The 23,589-nt window shown below is 40.8% G+C and overlaps 1 protein-coding gene across 3 annotated transcripts in view; it reads left to right on the forward strand.

The window, feature by feature from the left end:
- The first annotated feature begins 18,229 nt into the window (after nt 1–18,229).
- RNF145 (ring finger protein 145) overlaps nt 18,230–23,589 on the forward strand; it is a 44,655-nt gene continuing 39,295 nt past the window's right edge. For all 3 annotated transcript variants that reach the window (XM_084884194.1, XM_084884196.1, XM_084884195.1), the window contains exon 1: nt 18,230–18,357. The gene's annotated coding sequence lies outside the window, so the exon portion shown is untranslated. The remainder of the gene's footprint in view (nt 18,358–23,589) is intronic.

Consider the following 23,589-nt stretch of genomic DNA (forward strand, 5'->3'; position numbering starts at 1 on the left):
TGGAATAGGCATTGTACAAAGGGTCTGATAAGTTTGGTATTACTAGAGTAGATAATTTAATAATTATCAAGTGTTGAACAATGTGTAGTATTTCTCAGAGAATAATGGTAGCTGAGTATTTTAGATAAATGGTCCATTTAACAGATGATTTTTAAGTTATCTTTTGCCCAGATCTCAGTCCACTTCTATTTAGCTAAGCATTGATGAATTCATAAATAATGTTAACAAAACTCTTGGAGTAGATTGCAAGATATCTCTTGAATAAAGGAACTGGACTCTTGGTAACTAGGGAAGAACACAAAGGTGACCTAAGAAAGGGCTTACAGTAACTCACAACGACCAATAAAAGGAGAAAAATTAAACTTTTGCCTCCTGTTGCTCATTAAAACCTCTCTTCTAATGCATGGAAGATGATATCCTTGTGCCTTCATACTTCTCTGCAGCAACTAAAGATGCCTGGGAATTCCTTCATAAGGTTTTGATAGATTGTCAGGTCTAAGAGACTAAAAGAAATATGGAACCAATGTCACAAAATCTGATGATAGGCCTACTTGGTTTGACTCGGTGGATAGAGCATTGGTCTGCGGACTGAAGGGTCCTGGGCTCAACTTTGATCAAGGGTACATACCTCAGTTGTGGGCTCAATCTCTAGTAGGGGGCGTACAAGAGACAGCCGATTAATGATTCTCTCTCATCATTGATGTTTCTATCTCTCCCTCTCTCTCCCTCTCTGAAATCAATAAAAATACTTTTTTGCCAAGACCGGTTTGACTCAGTGGATAGAGCATCGGCCTTGGGACTGAAGGGTCCCGGGTTTGATTCCGGTCAAGGGCATGTGCCTTGGTTGCCCTGATTGATGTCTCTCTCTCGTCGATGTTTCTAACTCTCTATCCCTCTACCTTCCTCTCTGTAAAAAATCAATAAAATATATTAAAAAATAAATAAATAAATAAAACTTATTTTAAAAAATAAAAATACTTTCTTTAAAAAAATCAGGTGATAAACTACTATCACTGTGACCATGTTTGGATTGGAAGACAAAAGGACATTCTTGTACCCCAGTCACCCTGCTTTTATCTCCATCTTCCCTGACCTGTTTTCTTCCTTTGCTTTTCTCCAGCCATTGTTTTCCTCTCCTTCCAGTTGAAAAACAATCCCCCCCCCCTTTTTTTTTAAGTTCACTGGAGCACTCTGTTCCTCTGTTCTAATATCTATTACCTTGCCTTTAACCTGATTGCAAACAGTGAGCTGAAAGTGGTCAGAATCTGCCTCACAGGACAGACTGTACAGGCCTTTTATTCAGCCTGGCAAGTTTACTACATGTTCTATTCAACTTCCTTTCCAAAATGACTACTTTAAAACCTCAACTCCCTTCAAATTTCAGATCTTCCAATTTACAACCTTGCTCTTGGCAGATAATATTATCTTACATTTTTGCTAAGAAAATAGGTCTCAAAGAGTAATTACTTCAACTTCAGACCTCTAAATCTACAGTTATATCTGCACTTGTCCTTTTGCGTCTGTTGCAATGTGGCAGATTTGTGCTCTGGCTCCTTCTCAGGAAGCTTTCTATAAATCCAGTATCCCTCTCTCTTGTATTTTTAACCTCTTTCCCTCTACTGGTTCATTTTCATCAACTATAGATATGTTATCTTGTTATACTTCCCTTTTACATCGTATATTTCAAACAAATGTCTAAACTTGATACAGTCTGTAACTGTATTTCAGAAAATTTGTTTAGTGACAGTTTCTCACTATGATTTCATTCATTCATTTAACAACAATAGTGCATCCTAAAGTGCTATGAGCATTTTGGTGTGTATTTCAATTTTTTTCTGTGCATCCAGTCACATACAAATTATCATAATTTGCTGATATGTATTATTACATGTTATCATTACCTGACGTTCCATTCATCCACTCAGCAACTATTTACTAAGTACCTGCTTCAGCCAACATGCTAGGCTCTGAGACTGTAATGGTGAATAAACCAGACATGGTCTCTTTTCTCGCAAAGCTTACATCAGTGATTTTCAACCAGTATGCTATGCACACTGGTGTTCTGCAAGAATTTTTAAAACATTCATACCTCACTATTCAGTCAGAGGCACCGACCTCTTTCCCTTAGATTGTCAAATTTAAAAAATGACAACATGCCCAGCTGGTATGGCACAGTGGTTGAGAATTAATCCATGAACCAGGAGGTTGCAGGTTTGATTCCAAGTTAGGGCACATGCCAGGGTTGTGGGCTTAATTCCCAGTAGGGAACATGTAGGAGGGAGCTGATCAATGTTTCTCTCCCTCAATCCCTCTCCCTCTCTTTCTAAAAATCAATAAAAACATTTTAAAAAATCCCAATAGCCAACAAAACAATTGCCATCCCAAGTGAATGAATCAAAACTACCTTTTTTGGTGTGTCGGATCTGCAAAAAATACTTACTGGAATGTACTGCAGAATTTTAGTAACTGGTTTATGTGTGTCATAAGATGAAAAAGGTTGAAAATCTCTGGCTTACAGAAAATCCTTGTCAGATAATTCCACATTTTATCTTGGTGTTGGCATCCTTTGGTTGACTTTCTGCATGTAAATAGAGATTTTCCTATTTGCCGGTATGATGAGTACTTTTCTATTGTATTCTATTTGGGGCATTATTACATTACGAGACTCAAATCTTATTTAAATCTTTTGTTTCAAGACTGCAGAATCTCGGAGGGACGGCGGGAGAGGGTGGGTGAGTGGGAGGTAATCAAAGACCTTGTATGCATATATGCATAACCCATGGATACAGTAGGGTGGTGGAGGCCTGGGGTGGGCCGGAGGAGGTCAAAGGGGACAAAAAAGGGACATATGTAATAGTTTCAACAATAAAATTTTTAAAAAATAATTTAAAAGAATAAATAAAAAGCAAATATAAATAAATACATTTGTTTCAGCAGACTTTCTCTGACACTATTGGTTAGGGAAGGGAAATGTCACCTTGTAATTACCTGGTTGGGATAGAAGTCCAAGCTTCCCATTCTGTCTCCTTTGACACCCCATGTGGGCAGGAAAGGACACCAGTACTGTTGTGCAGGGGCAGGGGGGCAGGTTCACCAGGCCTCCACTGATACCACCTTGGCCGGGAGGAAGAAGGGTGCCTCTTCACTACTCCCCACTTGGCCTCCAATCGATATTATGGGAAGTGGCGAAGGCAACCCACTGGAAGATGGTGAAAGTTCTGGCTTCCCACTGGGCTGACATAGGTGAGGGTGGGACTATGACTTTTTCTGTATATGGCAATGGCAGTGTGTTGGTCTTAACACTCCTGTGTTCAGTGGTTTACTAGGAGGACACACAGGACTCAAAATATAGTTGTATTCGCAAATGAGATTTACAGCAAAAAGTTACAAAGCAAAATCTCCAAATGGAAAAGCTCCATGGTGTGAAGTCCAGAGGAAACCAGGCACATGATTCCAAGAGTTCTCTCCCAGGGGAATCACCCAGGGATATACATAATTCTTTCACCAGTCAATTGTGACAACAGGTATGAAGTGCCATCTACCAGGGAAGCTCATTGGAGACTTAATGACCAAGGGTTTTGTTGCTGTTTCATGGAGAGCTACTCAGATAGGTACCCACTGCCTATCACCAATTCCAGACTCCCAGAAGGAAAACAGGCATAAACCATATAGTTTGTGTGAACAGTATAGGCACAGTAAAACACAATTATCATTTAGGAAAATATATATATAATAAAGGCTAATAATATGTTAAGTGTCTGACCATCGGACCGGTTGCTATGACACACACTGACCACCAGGAGGGCAAACACTCAATGCAGGAGCAGCTGTGATATACATAGGCCATTTACAGAGAAACAGCACCAAGGACCTGGTGCCCACAAAGCAACACTCAGCTTCCCCCAAGTGGGACACAGGCCCTGACACCTCCCTTGAGCGACACTTCACCAAATTGCAGCCAATACTGCTGAGACACCATGGTGCAAAATGTGGCCCACAGCCCAGCCCAGAAATGGTCACTGAGGGTGCTGGGTAATGATGTCACGTAGCAATGTCTAGCTTCCTCTCCCTAGCGACTAGCTTCCTTGGAGTTTCTTCAGCCCAGGAACAGAACTTGCTTTATAACCAGGTGCAAACATTTTACACTTTAACCAAATATCAGTGAAGCATTTACCTGTGCCTCATCTCATTTGATCCTCATAGAAGTCCTGGAGTAGGTAGATAGGAGACTCAGTGGAATCCTATTTTATTTTCATTAGCGAGAAAACGGAAATTCAAGAAGCTTAGAAACTTGACCCAACTGAAAAGAAGAAATGGTGGACCTTGAAAATGACTTCAGGTTTTCTCACTGCACAGAGTATAGTCAAACACTGTTGCAGTTAAATATTTTACTCTTTGTTCTCCCTGCATGACAGGGGTCCTCAAACTTTTTAAAGTGGGGGTCAGATCACGGTCCCTCAGAGAGCTGGAGGGCCAGACTATATGAACTACTAATTCCTCTGTAATACCTCGGCTGCGCTCACTGCCCAAAAAACCTGGCGGGCCGGATCAGACTCCTCTGCGGGCCGCATGTGGCCCGCGGGCCGTAGTTTGAAGACCCCTGCTGCATGATCTACAATAAATAATCTGCTTCATGTTGATATTTACTGCTGTGTTGCTGACAACTACCTGAAAGAGAAGTTGGAGTGCTTCACTGGGCTGGAAAAAGTTTAGCTAGGTCAGAAAGCAGGTGTAATTAAGCAAGTTTATTCTATATATATATATAAAAGGCTAAGTTGACTCATGCATGTGCAATACATATAAAGCTCTTGCTGGTGCCAATCACACACGTGTGTTTTAATCTGTCATTGAATGAATTTGGTTTACAGTTACTCTTCTATTATAGAGAAAGGGTGAATAGTGATATTAAAATATTTCTAATTAATATCCTTTCAATATGCACGAATCCACGCACCAGGCCACTAGTGGAATATATCAGTATAGGGCACTGTTTTTCTGTCAAGTTCCCAGATGCCAGCCTTGCAAGCAGGACTTTGTATGGACAGCAGGCCTCCAGGCTTCCCATGTTAAGTCTCCTACACAGTGGCTATTAACTGTTTTCTCCCTTGCTAGGCTACACCTTTCCTAATCTCTTGTCTAGAGAGAACAGGCTTTGTGGGGCTTTCTCTGTCTTTACGCACTGATGTTTCTGGTTGCCTACATCATCAGTACTCACTCTGAGAAACATGAAGCAAAAAGAAAACCCGAGTATCTAGCCAATCTGCTTTCTCTCCCCCTTTCAGAGTCATTTTATATTGTTTTGTAATACCATGCAGGATATTTAGCTATACTTAAACAGGCAGAATGGTTAGAAGCGCAACTATTCCATATGCTCCTAGAACTGGAAGTTTGTATTATTTTTACAATTAAGAATAAAGTGATTAAACATTTTTATTTTTAAAACAAAACATGAATATGACATAGGCTTAATTTTTTTTATTGGATTAGAACACTTGACATGAAATCTATTAAAAAAATTTTAAGTGCACAATACAGTATTGTTAAGTATAAGCACAAAGTTGTACACTAGATCTTTGGAACTTAATTTTAAGCCTGAAAGTAGCAAGCTTAATTAAAATATAGGATCTAAAAATTGCCAGCAAGAGGGAAAAATGACTACTTATTCTAATAGTAAAGTTCATTTCTCCCAATAATAAAAATAATATGTATTATAGAAAATTGATATTACCTTTTTCTGTAGTAAGTGGAGTGAAAATTTCAAAGTTAATATAAGAAGAAGATCCATATTCATTTAATTTTGCCATGATTTGATAGGGAAATACCAAGAAAAGAGGAGGAAATTTCCTGTAATATAGAACTAAAACAGGCCCCCATAGGTGGCCCAGCAGCAGTCTCCCATACACAGTGTTAACGGTAAAACCTGGACTGCTTATTTATATCCAAAGTCATGTGCATAGGAGATACTATCTTCTCAGTCATAGAGAAACAATTACAAATGTCCCTACCCACAAATTCTAGACTAATGAACTACTTCTGAGATGAAATTTTAATATAATATATTGCTGTCTAATCAACACTCAATTTGAAATCTTAAACAAGAACATCAAATTGTAATTACGTTGCAGCATTTCACATTATGAGGGCAATTTTCATTTATTTGTTTTTTTTTTAAATATCCACAGTGACTCATAAGTGGATAAATTAATATCTCCCATGCTTCCATAAATATTAATGAGATGTCTAGACTGTTATAATCTAAACAAATACAACATGACAAAGCAAGCTTTGATCACCAAGAAGCTATCTGTAAGGAATAGGCTATCATTGTTTTATTTATTATGCATTACATCACCAGGAAACAATTCTTTAGCAATGTGTTTATGTCCATAGAGCATTAATCGGGGTTCTGGAAGCAGCCTTGCTGAAAATTGTCCTCCTGACCTTAAGGTAACCAATTTCCCCTGAGCTCAATCCTTGTTAATCAAATTGAATTTATTAAATAACCAAATATATATATATTTTTTAATTCTGTATTTCAGAGTCTAGGATTTAATTCCGCAGTTTTTCAACAATATTCTATGGGCCTGTGTTATATGATGACATAGTTTCCATCAATCTTCCACTTGCGAAATGAGAAGTATAAGGACCATATAGTATCTATATACCGTATTTTCCGGCGTATAAGACGACCCCCTAATTTTACAGTTAAAACTTAGGTTTAGGCCTATATTCACTGTATAAGACTACCCCCCACTTCAAAGAAAAGACTTACTTTGCCGTCAAGATCTGCAGGTAATTTTTGTGCAATTTTGGTCTTTTGCCCCCGATTTTCGGTTGACTTTTTTTCATTTCAAAAGTCGTCTTATATGCCGGAAAATAAGGGTATATAAAAACCTAAGTGATTGTTAAGGTGGAACCACTTTCACGCACTGAGCAGGCAGGCAGGCAGGTGAGCAGTTGGGTGAGCAGGCAGGCAGGTAAGCAGTTAGGGGCTATTGGTCCCGGATTATGAGAGGGCTCAGGCTGGACTGAGGGTCCCCCTTCCCATAGGCACACATTTCATGCACCAGGCCTCTAGTATTGTTCATAAAGCCAAATGGAAGAATCATGTTCTTTATTTTTATTGATAGCTATGATTACTTCTCACAAGTATGCATTTATCTTGCCTAAAATTTCCAGACCCTCATTATTCATACTGAAATAAACTCATAATTTCCATTTAGTATTTAGAATTTTATTGATAACATTAAAGTGGTACATTTTTCCCTTCATGCTGAGTAAATATTACCTCAAGTGATTTGTGTTGAAATATTATTTCAGGTTTTAAATAACAGAAACTTAATGAGGCTGGCTTGAGGCAAAAAAGTAGGAGATGGGGAGGAGAGGTGGTTTTAGGAGGGCAGAGCACCTGACATGGAGTACTAGTTGAATGTTGTTGAACCAGAAACCAATGCCCTTAAAAATAAATTCACATATTTATCCCTAGAGTACTGCCATTAATATGACTTTGACTCCCAGTCTCTGTGTCACTTAGCTCCAAATTCCAAAATTCTGGAGTCAAATCTTAATTTGTCTAACTTAGGTTACATGTCTATCTCTGGATCAACCAACTCTTCCAAGGGCATCAGGTTTTGCCTAAGCCTGCCCCTGCTGCTACAGACAAGTTTTCAGGGGAGAAGATTTCCCTGTAGGTCAAACAGCCTCTCCTGAAGTGTTTTATGCTGATCATTAATGGTGTTCTCTTCCTGACAGGTTTCCATTTTACCGTTTTCTTTCCTTAACATTTTAGTTAATTCAGTACTCATTTATACAGTCTGTTCCTTAATGGTAGGCACATTTTTTCAGTAAGCAAATCATTCATTTTCTTCTCCATCTATAGCTCAGTTATTTGGATGAATATTAATTTAATTTGTAAAATATGTTTTATTGATTTTAGAAAGAGAGGAGAGGAATAGGGATAGAGGGAGAAGGGAGAGGAGAGAGAGAGAGAGAGAGAGAGAGAGAGAGAGAGAGAGAGAGAGAGAGAGAGAGAGAGAGAGAGACAGACATACATGTCAGGAAGAAACATCAATTGGTTGCCTCTACCTGAACCCCAACTGGAGGTTGAACCTGAAACCTGATTGCAATGTGGGTATGTGGGTACAGGGCTCAGTGCCCTGAGATATAGAGGTAAGCAGGAAAGGACTGGATCTGAGAGCTAATAGGCCAACGACAGGTATAAGACATCTCCCAGGTCTGGTCTTAATTCACCTTCCTGTTCTCATTTCCGCTACTTCCAGCCCACTCCTGTTATCTCCAGCCATATCAGATTATCAGATGTTTTCAGGCTATGTCTTGCACATTCACAGTCTCTAACCCTTAGTTCAGATCATATCCCCAGCTTGGAATGCTTTCTTATCTTCTTTGAAGTCACACATTCTTCGAATGTCACTTTATGTCTTCATCCTTGAATCATTTCTCCCCAGACATCCTTTTAATACTGAGGTTTCTATAATAGAATGCTGTCCTTGGTCCTCTTTTTATCTTGGGCCTATATTCGCTGTATCAGACTCCCCCCACTTCAAAGAAAAGACTTACTTTGCCGTCAAGATCTGCAGGTAATTTTTGTGCAATTTTGGTCTTTTGCCCCCAATTTTTGGTTGACTTTTTTTCATTTCAAAAGTTGTCTTATATGCCAGAAAATACGGGTATATAAAAACCTAAGTGACTGTTAAGGTGGAACCACTTGAATGACCAGTTGCTATTTCACGCACTGAGCAGGCAGGCAGGCAGGCAGGCAGGCAAGCAGTTGGGTGAGCAGGCAGGCAGGTAAGCAATTTTGGTCTTACTTGGCTATTTTAGTGGGTGATTTTATGTATCCCCATGATTTTAACTTCCACTTAAGTAGTGATGATTCACAAATTTGTGTCTTTCCTAAACTCCAGACCAATATATATATAGTTCCTGATTCGACGTTTCCACTTGCCTGTTCTTTAATGCCTCAGACTGAGTCTGTCTAAAACCTAACTCATCAGCGACCACACTCCCTCTCCCAGTATAATCCTCCTGTATTTACTCAGTTGCTTATATCTAATAAGAAATCACCTAGTTCTTCTTTCCTCTCGGATCCCTTCCCCAATTAGTCATCCTGAGTCCTGTCAGATGCCACCTCATTTACAACTCTAAAAGATGCACTCTAAAAATTTGGTAGCATATATTAAAAGTCTTACAGATATGTTGTAGGTTGAATTGTGTCCCCTCCAAATTCACATGTGAGAGTCCTATCCTAGTATGTCAGAATGTCACCTTATTTGGAAATAGATTCATTATAACTGAGGTCATACTAGAGTAGAGTGGACCCCTAACCCATTATGACAAGTTTCCTTATAAAAAGGGACAATTTGGGTATAGGAATATATGGTATATCCATATAGTGGAATGTCATGTACCTTTAAAAATATGTATGTATAAGAGGAAGAGAAAGACATTCACAATATAGTTAAGTTGCTTTTAAAATATATATATATATATATATTTTATTGATTTTTCACAGAGAGGAAGAGAGAGGGATAAAGAGTTAGAAACATCAATCAGCTGCCTCTTGCACACCACCTACTGGGGATATGCCCACAACCAAGATACATGCCCTTGACCAGAATCAAACTTGGGATCTTTCAGTCTGCAGGCCAACACTCTCTCTATCCACTGAGCCAAACAGGTTTCAGCAGTTAAGTTGCTTTCAAAGAGGTTACAAAGTAATACAGTGTGGTGACTGACCCCATCCTGAAGTTATCTATTGGCTTATCAGCATAAATTTAGGTAAAGTGAAAAGGGGCTTGTTACTCCTATCAGGAAAATCCTAGAATTTTAGAAGCTCTGTACCAGAAATCAGGAACAAAGACCAAATGTGTGTTTTCCCCAAAAAATGTATACACATTCTAAATAATTATTAATTCCAGCGAGTTAAATCTGAAAACAATTGAGCTATCAATAATGTATGGACTTACATTTTCGGCGGGACACTCTACATATATGGTAGCACACATTGGGTGTCAGATTCCATTTTTATACAATTCAAGAACAGGCAAAACTAAACTACTAGAGAGTTTTCCACAGCTCAGCATGGTGCAGGAGCAGCAGAATGGATTGCCCCATCCTATTTCTTGGAAGGTCTCCTAGCCACTAGACTAGAGCACAAAGGGTTAGCACCTCCCATGATGACTTTTTTGCTCAGCAATACTGACAGCAACACCTCCCTCCAAAGAAATCTTTCCCAAATCCTTTCTCTGCTCCCTTTTTGCACCATTTGGTGACCTCATCTGCCCACAGGGCTCCGGGAGTCTTAGAACTAACTGGTGTGTTCACATTCCTTTCATCAATTATGCCCATGGGAGAGTCTGTGTCACTTTTATGTTGGCATCTGACTCTACTGTTTTGGTACCTCACTTGGCACAGGTAGAAAGTGTCCCACATCAACTTCCCCTGAAATGTGTATATAAAATGTGTGCTCGTTCTGCCCCTCTTTGCCTCATCCTTAATTCACCTAGCTAACTTGTATCAATGTTTCAATACTTAGAATGCTTCTCCCTTCCTTCCATCCCAAGACCCCACAGAATGTGCTAATTCCTCCCAAGGCAAACTTGGCTCCCTTTAATCATAACCAATCCATTCCACTTTGTATCAAAACCAAAATTTATGTGTCTGTCCCCAACCCTATGGGATTGGAAATTCTTGAGGTCAGGAACTCATGAGATTTACTGTTAACATATTCAAAGACTAACAGAAAATTTAAATTAACATTAACAATAGCATAAAAACATAAAATATTTAGGAATTAATGTACTAAAATATATGCAAAACCTCTATGTCAAAAACAAAATGTCTCAATAAGACCTTGAGGAACTTGACAAGCAAAAATTGCAAATTTAATTCCAAAATTGATAAGGAAATGTAATGAGCTAAAATCCTTTTGAAGAAAATAAAACAAAACAAAGACAAAGAATTGGGAGAACTTGCTCTACCATATATGGAGACTTCTTATTTAGCTAGAGTAATTGAAATAGTTTAGTATCGACACAGGATAGACAGTCAAACTTGTGCAATGTTATAGTGAGTTCAGAAACAGATCTACACAGGTATGCATGCTGGATTCAAGACACAATGGCTTTGTAAAGCACGGGAGAAACAGGCTTAAAAGAATCATTACATGTGAAAACTGTAAATTTATGTTCATTATTTAGAGAATGAAAAGGGAAGCTACAGGGCAACAGAAGATGTTTGCAGTATATATGATTGACAAAGGATTAGAAAAACAAAGAATATACAAAAGATTAGAAATCAAGAAGCAAAAGACACACAACCCAGGAGAAAATTGAGCAAGAGACTTGAGCAATTCACAAAAGAGGAAACATGAAACACAAAAGTCCAATAAACATAAAAAGGTACTCAGCCTCCTTAGCAATTATGAAAATGCAAATTAAAAACCTCTCTAGAGCCCTAGCTGGTTTGGCTCAGTGGATAGAGCGTTGGCCCGCTAACTGAAGGGTCCAAAGTTTGATTCAGGTCAAGGTCATGTACTTTGGTGCAGGCTCCATCCCTGGCCCTGATTGGGGCCATGGGGAAGTCAACCAATTGATGTGTTTTTCTCACATTGATGTCTCTAGATCTCTCCCTCCCTCCCTCCCTCCCTCCCTCCCTCCCTCCCTCCCTCCCTCCCCTTTTCCTTCCCTCCCTCCTTCCCTTTATCTAAAAATCAATGGAAAAATATCCTCAGGTAAGGATTAACAAAAAACAAAACAACCCCCAGTAGAACGGCTACAATGAAAAAGATGGCAATACTAATGGTAGGCTAGAATAGAGCAATAGAAACTCTGACCAATTGCTGTTGGGGGTGCATATACATTGGAAGACAGTTGGAGTTATCTAAGAAAGCTGAATATCTACAGACGCTGTGGCCCAGCATTTCTTTTCAAGAGAAATGTTTGCACATGAGCACCAGGAGACAAGTTCCAAAATGCTGATAGCAGCATAATTTGTAGTAGCCCCAGACTGGAATTTAGGTGTTCATTAACCCAAACGTTGACTAACAGCAGAATGAACACAAAAATGTTATATTCAGATAATGTAATTAAAATTGGAATTTTAGTGAAAATGAAGGAAACTGCAGGTCTACAAAAGAACATAATTGAATCTCAAACACAATGTTAAGCTAGTCACCCAAGAATGCATACTATATGATTCCATTTATATACAATTCAAGAACAGGCAAAACTAAACTACCATATGTAAGGACCCAGGTGGCCACACAGAGAAAAGGAAGTTGCTGTATTAAAGTTAGGTTAGCATTTGTGAGAAGAGTGTGTGTGTGTGTGTGTGTGTTTGTGTGTGTGTGTGGGGGGGACACAGACTTCTGGGGTGTTAGCAAACTTCTATTTCTAGATAGTGGTTAAATGGGTTTTTAAAATAACAATTCGTTAAGTTGTACAGTTTTGTTTCTATGCACCTACCGTCATCTAAAATATATCTATATATATCTATATATATCTATATATATATATCTATATATATCTATATATATATCTATATATATATATCTATATATATATATCTTATTAATTCTTCACAGAGAGGAAGGGAGAGGGACAGAGAGTTAGAAATATCAATCAACTGCCTCCTGCACACCACCCACAGGGTTGCGCCTGCAACCACCGTACATGCCTTTGACTGGAATTGAACCCGTAACCCTTCAGTTCACAGGCCAATGCTCTATCCACTGAGCCAAACCGGTTAAGGATCCTACCATCATTTTTTTTTTTTTTTTTTTTTTTTTAGTTACTTCCTCATCTTCATAAAAGCATATTACACTGACTAATAAATTAAAAGGATTGATGACTAGGAACTCTTTTAATTGCAAATAATAAAAAATGTAACCCAAATTGGTTTAAGCAAAAAAAATTTCTTAGTTGATATAATTACAGGATGGAGGTGGACATGCTGGCTTCAGATGGGGCTTAGATTAGGGCTCATACACTGTGGTTTCTTTTTATGTCTTGGGTTCTTTTACATATTTTGGCATATTTTTAAGTTGGCTCTTCCCTTTTGGGTCTAAATGGCAGCCCCCAAATTTATACGATTCTTTATTCAGGTCTAGCAGAAAAGAGAAACTTTGCTCTCCCTCATAGTTCAGCCAAAAGCTCTGGTGCTGAGCCTTGCTCTGATTGTTAAGGCTTGCCTGGGTCATGGGGTTCTCTCTGGACTAATCACTGTGGGAAATAGGGAAAAAAATAATTGATCCATCCATGATCAATTACCAATATACTACATAGCTAGGATATTCAAGTTGATATTGGGGAGGCAACTAACACATGTCGATGACAATCAATATCCATTCTATCACATTAACTATCATGCTTGAAAAGCAACTTATACTTTTGTATTACTGCCCATTTCAGGCTTAATCAAAATCAAGACAAAGAAAATGGCAGGGTAGGATGGAGGTATACCAGTTGATCTTAAATTTGAAAACAACAGTACATTTTTTTTCTTCTCCGTGCTGATGTTAGAGACTCCAAACAGTCAGAAGCATTCAGGTTGATAAAAAGCAAAGTTGGCTTGTAAGATGTAACAACTAAGGCAATTAAGATGTAACCACTTGATTTAATCTTGGTTGGGAAAAAAAAATTATCACTAAAAGATAATACAGGGAGAATTGTGAAAATTTGAATATTGGTTGGACAGTAAAAGATTTAGGGAATTATAATTCATTTTCTTAGGTGTGGTAATGGCATTTGGCAATACTGAAGAAAGCTCTTATTTTTAGAAGAGGAAGACTAGAATATTTAGGGCTGCAGAGTGTTGTCCATAGCTCTAAAATAGTTTAACAAACCATACACATACATAAAGCAAATATTTAAAACCTTAACAATTGTTGAATCTAGATGGTGAGTATATGAGTGATGATTCTTTTAAATCTTCTGTATATTTTAAACTCTTCCAAATGAAAAGTTGGGGAAATAAAAAATGTTGGGGGGGGGGGCAGATTTGAAAAATTCAAACCAAACAAAAGCTGATTTGTTTCTATGCTTTTTCCCTCCTGCAGACTTGGGTATTCATTCCACCGAAGGTAGAAAAAGATGAATTTATTTTGTATTGCAACAATATAAGTTTCAAGACAAAATAATCATCCATTAAACAGATTTAAGCAACTATGTATAAGCATCTCTTATTTTTTTATACATATTTTTATTGATTTCAGTGAGGAAAAGAGGAGAGACAGAAACATCAATTATGAGAATCATTGATGGGCTGCCTTCTGCAGCCCCACACCAGGAATCTAGCCCCCAACCTGAAAAATGTGCCTTGACCAGGCATGGAACTGTGACCTCCTGGTTCATAGATTGACACTCAACCACTGAGCCACACAGGTCATGCAGTAACTCTTATTGTTAATAGGGAGTTATAATTGTATCTCTGTCTGACTTTACTACAGAATAAATGTTGCCAATCAAATATCAAAGACAGAAGGAAGGAAACTAATAACATTTATTGAGGGCTTACTTTGTATTAGGAATATTCACATTTCATTTAATTTTCATTATAATCTGTGTAGAACATACTACCATTACTCCTGTTTCACAGATGACAGATGGAGGTGTTTATAAATTATGTCCACTTGGTACAGGGTCCCACGTCTAACAAGGGGCCATCTGAAACTAAGGGTAAATCTCCCCTCATACACTGCTGATGGGAATGTAAAATGGAGCAGCCACTTGGGAAAGTCTGGCATGACTGTACAGTTTTCCTCTTGGAATTGGATTTCAAAATCAAACCAATATTTGGTTAATCTCTTACTACCTGCCTCCCCACCCCTCCAACCCTTTCTAGATTTAATGAGATTTTATATATGACTCAGACTTTTCTATTCACTAAAATTAACTAATTTTGAGTTGGATAGAGAAAACTTTCAAAGTACCCAGAAAATATTAGGAACTAAGGAAATGAGTGAATAAATGAGTACACGAACATTCTCCTTTCTCTATATTTCCAATGTTGGCTAGCCAAGTTCTTTGAATTTGGGCCCCCTTTTGAGAAACCTATTATATGAAATCTTATCACTGGATCTAGAAGGTAAAGCATAACAAGCTGACCATCAGTTATCTGAAGATACTCATCCAAGGACTATTTCTATGTGATTACTAGCAATAGTCGGTTTTATAAGGAATTCGGGAGACTAGCCTTTTAAAATGACTAGAGCAGTAACTAAATATGCACTCCTCCTCAATGTTAAATACATTTAGTGAACAGGAAAATAACTTTTATAGTCCTGAATGGCTTGCCATTCCAGTCATAAACACTCTACTCCTTTCTAGCAACCGAAGCTAATTCCTTTTATGACCAAGCTGTGGCATTTGGGTATTTCTTTAAGCTTGGTACCAGGCACTTACCCTAAATTTTGCTCCTGACCTTTCCTGATTAGGGTGGGTTTGGGTGCCTCTAGAAAGTACTTTTACTGTGATTGCTCTTTCATTTGAGAGGTCCTCTCTACTGCCCCTTGCTTGCCTGTTCTTTTTTTCTATAGGTTTCTTTTTCTTTTGATTTGGTTACATGCTTCTGGCAATGTGGAGCTTTCCCAAACTGGATCTGCAGCAATGTAATAGCAGTAACCCTTTCATTACCAGAGTAATTTTCTTCACTTGTTTGAACTTCAGATTTACTGGCAGCTGCTATAAAATTCAAAGGAAAAAAAAAAAAAAAAGACATGTGGCTTTTTTCTGCTTTTAGAAGTCCAGAGTAGTTACAGTCAAGGTTATAGGGCTTTGAAGCCATTTTTAGCATCCCCCCCGCCCCCCCCCCGTTTTCTTTTTTAAGATTTATTACCATTCCCCCTCCACCCATCTCCTGCCTTTCCCCCAGGCCTTCCTTGTAATATTGTCTGTGTATGGGTTATGCATACATGCATATATACATTCTTTGATTAATCTCTTACTGCCAGCCCACTCACCCCTCAAACCCTCTCTGAAGCTGAGGTAGGTCTTTCCTTCATTTAAACAAAACACACCAACCTGGTAACAAAACTAAGGTAACATTTTCAAGGTTTCTGCAACTCACCCTAGAGGAGTAAATAAAAACTAGTTAGAATTTAGCATTATATCAATTTTGACTTTTTTGTAATGTCTGTGGTCTTTTATTTTCTTGAATGAGTCGGTAATAAAGTTGTCCAAACAGGAAGAAACCAAGGGATAAGACCTGCTATCTTGGGCAATTTCCTATTCCAGACGTTAGTCATGTGGTCTCTGTAATTTCATACTTTACCAGGATATATAAAGAGACTCATAAAATGGCCTCCCTGGGATGTAGCAGGCTTAATGATTATTCTAAAGTAGTTTAAGGCACCTGGATGAAAGGTGGCTGTAGTAATTTTATTTTCTGGAACACAATTCCCAGAAAATTAAAAGACAAAACAAAACTTGATTTCTATAGAAATCAAACTATTGAAGGAGGACGTTACTCTGAATTTGATTGGCTGATACCTCTAGTGATTACATTTTTTTAAATTATAGAGCTTCCTTATACAATTTTAGCAAGACGCAAAAACTGTTTAGAATTGGGGGTTTGGCATTTAAAGTGTAGAGGCCAGAGAGTTGAATTCCCAAGGATGGCCCCCAGCCCAGAAATCTAAATCTAAACACATCCATTTATCCTGTAACACGCAGAAGTTGAGGCTTCACAATTTCTGGATGATCCAGTATAGTTGCAACATTTTACCTACGGACATACATTTATGTAACAGGCACTGACAACATCAAAGGCTCGACTGGTTTCTCATAGCAACCTAACAGTCCTGCCAAAGCAGGGAGGACTAGCGGCATCCTTGATGCATTCTGCGCATACTCCAACGTGCCGCAGGCTTTGTATTGTGGGGAAGTGGGGCACAGTTTCTGCCCTAAAAAAGTGTGTCGACATTTAAATCAGGGCAGTCATGCTGGTCAGTGCTGGAAATTCCAGCAGAATTTCGACCTTGGGGAGGAAGGGCGTGTGTGTGTGTGTGTGTGTGTGTGTGTGTGTGTGTGTGTACTCCGATCTGTTTTGAACCTTAGACCGAAAAGACAAGACAAACACAAAATAACCACTTAATACTACTACAGTCATCTTCTTGGGAGCAAATTCTGTAAAGGGAAGAAGGGGCAGAATCTTCCAGTTCAGGATGCTCAGTTCCAATTCATTTATTCCTTTCACCCACTTACTTATTCAGCAGAGGTTTCTTGGACACCCCCGTCCTGCGCTGGGCACCGCCGAGCCATCCCCGACGTGGTCCCTAACGCCATGGTGTGGACAGTCTAGTCCAGTCACCGAGGGACTTAAAAAGGAAAAAAAAAAAAAAAAAAGACATGCGGCTTTTTTCTGCTTTTAGAAGTCCATAATAGTTACAGTCAAGGTTATAGGACTTTGAAGCCATTCTCTCCCCACCCCCCCCCCCACTTTTTTTTTTTTTTTAAAAAGATTTATTATCATTTTATTTAAAATTTACCTTTATTGTATTACGGATGTCCCTCCCTTATTTCCCCCACTGACTCCCTCTACCCATCTCCTGTCTTTCCCCCAGGCCTTCACTGTAATGTTGTCTGGCATCATGTAATACGTCCCGGCATCATTGCTGCTGCGATTGCACCGGGTGAGCGAGGACCCGCCGCCCTCCAGCTCTGCCACGTGGGCCCGGCAGGTGGATGTGGGTGTGAGCGCGTGCGTGGGGAGTGTGGGAGCGCACGTGTGTCAGAATGGCGCGTGTCACAGTGCGCGGGCCGGCGCCGGCGCGCGTTCCCATGACCGCCGGAGCCCGGCTGCGCGGGCCGCCGTGGGCTCGTCTCTCCCACCCACGCACCGCAGCGCGAGGCGGCGGCGCGGGAACCCCCGGACCCGCGCGATTGTGAGTGAGCGCGGGCGCGCGCGCAGGAGGGGGCGGGGGAGGGGCGCGCCGCGCTGGCGGCGCCGCGCGCAGGCGCAGAGCGCCGGAGAGCGGACCGCGGCCGCCGCCGCAGAGAGCGCCCGGGGGCGGAGCGGAGAGAGCACTGGAGGCCATGGCCGCCGCCGCCCGCTGCTGACGGGCTCTGCCCGCGAGCGCACGCTGCCGCGGACGATGGTGACCGTACGCGTCGGGCCGCTGCCGCCGCCGCCGCCGCCGCCGCCGCCTCCTCCCGAGACACAGCAGCCAAGGCCCGGCGCGGAGGAGCCGCCGCTGTGAGCGCCGCGGTCCCGGCCCCCGCCGCCGCCGCCGCCGCCGCCGCTCCAGGAGGACGGGAGGGCGGGGGAGAGAGCCAGGCATCCGCGGAGCCTGCAGCCCTCGGCTGCGCCGCCTCGCAGGCCGGGACGCTGCAGCCCGAGGTGACCGCCCCGTCCGCCCCCTTCCCACCCGGGTGCCCCCGATCCGCCGCCGGCATCCTCCCTTCCCTCCGCTCCCTTCCCCCTTTCCGTCGCCGTGCCTGCCCTTTCTCTGCCCGCGCCCCTTCTCCCCCCGCTCTGCTCGCTTCTCTCCGGCGGCGTCCACGTCCCTTCTTCTCCATCGCCAGCCCCTCCCGCGGTCCTCCTGGCCCCCTCGCCAGCCCTTCCCTCCCGGAGCCCCGCACAGGGCCTCTTCCCGCGCCGGATCGGCTGCGCCCCCCAATCTCCCCCAGCTCCCCCATCTCCCCCCCCTCCTTCGCCTCCCCCGTCATTCCTAAGGTCCCCTCACTCTGCGCTTCCCCCACCCTCTCCCCGGCATCCCATTTCAAGGCCTTTTGTAAGCCCCTTCCTGAGCTGCCCCTTTCCTAGTCGCTCCTTTTCTCTAGTTCCTACTTCCAACTTTCCCTCTTTCGCAGTCTTTTGTCCACTTTGCGTCCAGGCTTGCCCCCCTCCTTCCTCTTGCCTTGCCCATCTCCGGTCTACGCAGCCCCAAACAGCCTCCTCCTCCTCCTCCTCCTCCTCTTGAGGTGCGAGGTTTGGGGGTTGCAGAAAGGCTTTGCTAAGCCATTCTTCGAATGGGGGACCCGTTTGCTGTGCATCCCGTCCGTGAGTCTTTCTTTTTCTTCAGTAAGAGCACTCCTCATCCCTTCCTTTTTGTCCCTATCGCTTCCTCCTCCTCCTCCTCGCTTGCCATTCCTTCCGCACCCTCCCTCTTCCCTCCCGCCCCGCGCAGTTCGCTTTTTCCCACCCAGGGACCCCGAGACCCAGGCCCTTCCTTAAGGAACGAGACTCCTTCCTTCCCGCTGGAGGATGAAGAACTTCCCCGCATCTTTCTTTGGAACCTTTCTGGTGTTTGGCGCGGAGGAGCCAGCACGCTTTGCTAGACCAGGAGGAGAGCCCCCCTGGCACGGGCCTCTCTCCTGGCAGAGTTTTTGTGAACGTAATCCCCTACCCCGCGGCTGCGGCGGCGGCCCCGTCGCCGCCGCCGCTGCTGCTGCTGCTGCTGCTGCTGCTGCTGCTGCTGCTCGCTTTGCAGCGAGCTGAGTCGGGGTTACTATAGTTCAAACGCGTCTGAGATCCGCAGGCGTGGCGTTGGGGGAGGAGAGGCAGGGACGAGGGAGGGGGCTTTGCCGTGTGAAGGCATCAAAGATTAATGGATGGCTTTGCATCGCAGTTTACAGGAAACAGGAAACTAGTGTGAAGGGAAAGGAGAGGGGACTGTGCCTTTTTTATGTTTTAAAACACGGAGCGTGCAGCTCTGACTATTGACTCACGCCCAAAAGAGGATGAGCTGTCGGTGCTGCATTCGTGACCCCGGTAGTGCGCTGAATGGCAGAGGTAGCAGTTTTTTACTTTCCGCTGTCTGGCTCCCTAAGTTGAAAGATTCAGTGTGGACTGTATCTTTGCCGATCTGGAGATGCTGAGGAACTACGGGACTGCTAGTAGTCTATGTGGAAATCAGGTACATACAAAGTCAGCTAGCAGTGAGTGGGAGTGGGGAGGACCAGCTATATTTTAGACATGTGCCAATGCTTATGTAAGCAGTGCATACTCCTCCCGGGTGTTTTTGGCAGAGTTGACTTATGGTTTTAGGCTCTAGTTTTATCCTTTTACTTTTTTTTTTTTTTTTTTTTTTTTTAGAGCTTATCATACTAACATATGGACGACTAGAAAATCTGTCAGTTTTAAGATTGGTTTTAGCTGATGGTAGAATATTTTTTAATTGGATGAGACAAAGGAAATTAGTGATGAGTGAAAGTCCCCCCCCCCTTTTTTTGATGGAAAAAGGTGTAGAAACTTTCAGCCTTAAATTATCCTAAGTATGTCCTGAAAAATTTTAAATTGTGTTATATAGTATTCTTATTTTTGCTTTGTCTTTTTAAAAGGGAGTTTATCCAGGAGATGTGAATACTATTCATTTTTTGGGGAAACATCACATTATTTTCCATTTCTGTTATTTACCACAATTCTTCAACTGAGATGAGCCATGACTTTAAAATCTTACGTTTATTATATTGTTCGTGATATAATTTGTTTGATTTCTTTAGATTTAAAACCAATGCAGTGTTTTCAGGAAAGTGTAGAATGAGGCTCCCTGTGTTTCCTAACCCACAAATATGAATGGTGAACCATGCAGCGTTATACTTGTACAGATATTACTGTGTTTGTAAGTAGCGATTATTGCTTTCAAGCCTGGGAAAGTCATTTAATGAAATCACTGTGGTCCTGTTTTTTGTTAGCATTTGTTGAACCTTTTTTCCCATTATTGGACAGAGAGGCTTTTTTTTTTTTTTAAATTTAATTTTTTGAATTGTTTGCTTAAACTATTTTCCCTGGCAAAGCATCTTTAAATTTTAATTTATGGTACTTGCTGAGACATGGTGTTGGAGTATTACTTTTCCAATTCTTCATAGTTCAAGGAGAAAATTTTAAAATCTTCCATTGAAAGTAAAATGTATGTAACTGAACTGGGCTGGAAGGAGCTTATATGTTTGGTTGTAAGAGTGTGGAGCCTTTCAGTTTTCTTTGCCTTTGGCTTTCCTCCTTATTTTTGAGAATTTTTTGGTCTTGTTTTGGTTTTAAGAGAATTTGGAGCTCACTCTGACTTAGGATATGCTCATTAGATCTATCCAACAAGTCTAAGGAAAAAGATAAATGAAGCTTGAACCAAACAACATAAAGGTATAATAATCTCTTTACTCCAGGAGAGAAAGCTCTATTTTGACTAAAAGCTTGTAATCATTGATTTGGCAGGTATGAGTGGTTTCAGGTATCTGCAAATCAAATAAATATTTCAGCATTTTGTTTAGCTGTTGGTTTAGTTTATGGTGCTATAGTGTTATGTATGGTATTTATTTGTGCTGATCACCACTCTATATGGCATTTCTACTTTAGAAAGATTAAAAATTATTTAGAGAAGATGTTTTCTTTTTCTTTTTCTTTTTCTTTTTTCCATATCTTTTGTGGGTAGCATTTTAGATTTGGTTTTTCATGTATAAACTTTGTTTCCTCCATATCCCTACACATGGCATTCACGTACAGAAATAAATGAAAAGCTTAATAAGCAATAGATTTGTTATTAAATGGGCATATTTCATTCTATCTAAGGTCCTTCTTAATTTAGACTCTTGAGTTTACTATGTATAGAGTTTGGGGCTCTGCCTTGAATTTTCTTCTGTACTGACAGCTTTAGAGATCCATGATTCTCTTTTTTTTTAAAAAATTTATTTTATTGATTTTTTTTTTAGAGAGAGGAAGGGAGAGGGATAGAGAGCTAGAAACATCAATCAGCTGCCTCCCGCACACTCCCCACTAGGGATGTGCCCGCAACCAAGGTACATGCCCTTGGCCGAAATCGAACCTGGCACCCTTGAGTTCGCAGGCCGACACTATCCACTGAGCCAAACTGGTCAGGGCCCATGATTCTCTTTTTATTCTTGTTCTGTTTGTGAAACAGGAGTAGAGTTAAATACGAGGGAATGTGTACGATTGTACTAATGGTATTTTGTAATAGAGATGATTCTTTGTAAGAATTAAAGAGATTCCCCCCCCCCCCCAAAAAAAAAAAAACAAACAAAAAAACAAAAAAACAAAAAACAGTTCAGATCTTGATTTCTAATGCAGGGTTGGTTATTTGTTTCAAGTTTTTTCTCTACCCCTTAAGAGCTACAGTGAAGGATGAAAGTGGGTACATTTAAAAATAACATTAAAAAGAGGAAGGTTCCAATTCAAATGAAGTAAATATGGACCACAAATATTAACTCAGTAAATATTTTCTTTTATGTTGTTGTTGCTTAAAAAAGGAGTAGTGATTTATATTGGATTTTAGAATATGGAAAAATAGCTAAACTCCTAAGAACACATTGAGTTATCAGTTTAAACCACCAGAATAAGCTGTTATTTCCTGTGTGTGTGTGTGTGTGTGTGTGTGTGTGTGTGTGTGTGTTTAAATCCTCACCTGAGGACAGGCTTACATTGATTTTAGAGTGAGAGAGAAACATCCATGGGTTGCCTCCTGCCCGACCATGCCAGATCTCTCAGGATGTGCCCTGACTAGGAATCAAACCCAAGACCTTTTGGGTGCTTGGGTCCATGCTCCAACCAACTAAGCCACATTGGCAGGGTTCCTGTATATATTCTTTTTTTCTTTTTTTTTTTTTAAATATATTTTATTGATTTTTTACAGAGAGGAAGGGAGAGAGATAGAGAGCTAGAAACGTCGATGAGAGAGAAACATTGACCAGCTGCCTCCTGCACACCCCCTACCGGGGATGTGCCCGCAACCAAGGTACATGCCCCTGACCGGAATGGAACCTGGGACCCTTCAGTCCACAGACCGACACTCTACTGCTGAGCCAAACCGGTTTTGGCTCCTGTATATATTCTTAAGTAGATGGCACAAGCACATTATACTTTTTATGAAGAATTTTTCTTTTTATAAGTTCATCTCCATACCTTCCAAATAACACATGAATAGTCTAAAACTGTGGTCAGCAAACTGGCTCGTGAGCCACATGCGGCCCTTTGGCCCCTTGAGTGTGGCTCTTCCACAAAATACCACAGCCTGGGCGAGTCTATTTTGAAGTGGCTTTAGAAAAAGTTTAAGAAATTTGGCTCTCAAAAGAAATTTCAATTGTTGTACTGTTGATATTTGGCTCTGTTGACTAATGAGTTTGCCGACCACTGGTCTAAAACATTTGGCAAACAGGAAAAGGTAGAAAGAAGGGAATAAAAATTACCCCAGGCTCACTGTTGAAAGGATGTTAATATTTTGGTGTATTTCTTCCCAAGCTCCCCCCTCCCCCCTGCTTAAATATGAGCTTTGAGAAACTTAGGATCCTGAATAAATGTTGATTTGAGATTTTATTTTTCAGTGCTTTTTTTCTCTTAGGCCCACCTTTTGATTTGGATTCTCTCTCACCATATTATTGTTATTTTTTAATGTAGCATAATTATTAAAGTGGTCTTGTTCATTTAAAGTAACCAGATTTTCAGTATTTACAAAAATGTTAATTATTCGGTATTGATAGGATGTGTATATATAATGAGAGCAATAGGAATGATATGTGATTAGCCAACATTCAATGAAATTATCATTTTTTCCATGCTTGAAAAACTTATAATAACAGTGTGCCAAGTTGTGCTGCCCCCTTTTTAAAAAGAAATAACACAAAA

Source organism: Pipistrellus hanaki (assembly GCF_964339955.1).
Source record: "Pipistrellus hanaki genome assembly, chromosome: 5".
Classification (NCBI taxonomy): Eukaryota; Metazoa; Chordata; class Mammalia; order Chiroptera; family Vespertilionidae; genus Pipistrellus; species Pipistrellus hanaki.